Source organism: Mus caroli, chromosome 9, assembly GCF_900094665.2.
Source record: "Mus caroli chromosome 9, CAROLI_EIJ_v1.1, whole genome shotgun sequence".
In the NCBI taxonomy this organism is placed as follows: Eukaryota; Metazoa; Chordata; class Mammalia; order Rodentia; family Muridae; genus Mus; species Mus caroli.
Window position 1 is genome coordinate 95,276,164 of NC_034578.1, and position 2,307 is coordinate 95,278,470.

Genomic DNA, 2,307 nt, shown 5'->3' on the forward strand with positions numbered 1-2,307 from the left:
TCAAACATCAACACGTCCCTGAGGGACAGCCCAGACCAGGGACATCTGCCTAGGCTTTGGTGGTAACAGACCCCTGCTATTGCAGGTACAGGGTCTACTCTTCTAAGTGTTGCAGAAAGTGAGGGGACAGGAACAGCTCTCCTGCTCTGATGCCCCGGGGCCGGCTCTCCTGTGTGCTGTAGGTGGTGAGGGGTGAGAGGGAGCATCTATCCCTTGCTCATGTCACCACATGGCAAACAAGTGACAGGGCCAGGTCTCAAATAATCATACATTCTGGGCCAAGCTTGCCTATGCTCATGCCACCAAGATCAGGTCTACTGTTGCTGCCCAGGTAAGGGTTGGGGCCAGTTCTTCCCAACCCTCAGACATCAACAAGTCCCTGAGTGACATCTGCCAGACTTTTGGTGGTAACAGAACCCTGCTACTGCTACCCTGGGCTGTGGACCCAGATGTGAGACTCTGTGGCAGCATAGGTCAGAATCCCATGATGGTCCCCTGTGGCATCACTGGCTACTCAAATTGGGCTGTTCTTAACTACGCCCAAGTCTCCAGTTCTGCCTCTCTTCATTGTGCCCACATCCTTCTGTTTCTCTTTCTCTTCCATTTCACCACCCCTGACTTGTTCCTTTTAGTGGTGCATGGGGTCTCTGAGTATCTGGGGGTGTCTCAGTGTTATGCCCCAGTTGTATGTTATGACACCAGGCAGGGATCATCTCCAGTATGGTCTGTCCCCTGAGACCTGCCTGGGACCAGAATGGTGTGTTGACCTAGGCTTGCTTTTTCAGGGGATGTTAGGCATCATTCCGATGTCCACAGGTCAGAATACTGAGCGCAGGCATAGCTTCTCTCCTCTCTGCCACCTACTGACGCACATGTGACACAGCAGCCACACCTGCCATGCCTCTAGGGGCAGACGATGTAGATGTTTTAAAACTGAATTCCCAGATGGGACTGGGCATTGTTCTTAGGAATTTGCTCCGGGATACAATGCTAACTGGTGTCTTCTCCATAGTGGTACCAGAACCCATCATTCTTAGTTACTATGGCTTTGTAGAAAGTCTGAAATCTTGTGGGATAATGACTTCTCTCTATGCCCGGGCCTTGGTGGCCCATCCTCTACCTACTCTGTCCCTCTTCTCCAGTCTTTATGCTTCCCTGTGAATTTAATGAGACTTTTGTCACCACCTGCTAAATAAGACTTCCTCTTTTCTACTACGTAAAACTTCCGTTGGGATATTGATTAGGCATTGATCAGAATTACATTTAATGTATGAGTTACTTCAGGGAAGACATGCCATCTTTATGAGATGGATGCTTCTCTCCCGTGACTGTAGAAAGTCTCTATTCCTTCAGATCTGCTTTCATGAATTTCAATAATATTTCAGGTTTTCTTCCACATTCTGGGTCCTTCAGTGTGAGTTTTTAATTTTCCTTGTATTTCAGGTTTTCTTCCACAAAAATATGCTATTTGTTCCAAGGCTCTTGCTATAGACTTTTATATTTTGACACTGTGGGTGAGCTGTTGCCCTATTATGTTCTCTAGTAAATGATTTCTGCATAGATTCTCTATTGATTTTTCTATATACACTTTGTCTCTGGTGAGCCTGCTGGGGTCTCTTCATTTGAAGTGCTACTATTCACACCCAGGACCTGATGTGTGCCAGGTAATCGCTTGGGTACCATGCCCTGCCTCGAGGACCGCTGAATTCTCTTGTTGGAGGGGGGTGTCGTTTCCTCTTCTCAACTCTTCTCTGCATGTACAGTTAAGTTGCTGGCATTCAAGACAATGGTAGGTAGGAGTAGCAACAAAGGCCTTTTGCCTTGTTTTTGTCTTAAAGAGACCTCTTCCAATGCCTTACCCTTTAATATACTGTTTATTTTAGACATGGATGCTATGTCTCAGTGGAATAAATGATCTTTGCCCCTGAAAAAGTTGTTTCTTCAAACCTTACTCTGCATTTACTGAGATGATCTCACCCTGTTCTCACCTAGCGTCATAAACTCTCCCTACCCTCTGGGGACACACTCTATATTATCACAATATACTATGGAATTAAATTTAATGAATTTTTTAAAACAAAGATTTACTCATTTTTTGAATATGAATACACTGTCGCTGACTTCAGACACACCAGAAGAGGGCATGAGATCTCATTACAGAGGGTTGTGAGCCACCATGTGGTTGCTGGGAATTGAACTCAGGACCTCTGGAAGAACAGCTGAGCCATCTCTCCAGCCTCTAATGATTTTTTTTAAACCTAAGATAGTTTCTTCTCCTTTTATAAAGCGATTGATCCCTTTCTCTTG

At 45.6% G+C, this 2,307-nt stretch overlaps 1 non-coding gene across 1 annotated transcript; it reads right to left on the minus strand.

Moving 5' to 3' along the window:
* Positions 1-782: 782 nt before the first annotated feature.
* LOC115032039 lies at positions 783-914 on the minus strand. The gene has a single exon (XR_003837686.1). It is a non-coding gene; the product is annotated as a small nucleolar RNA SNORA17 (small nucleolar RNA).
* Between the last annotated feature and the right edge of the window lie 1,393 nt (positions 915-2,307).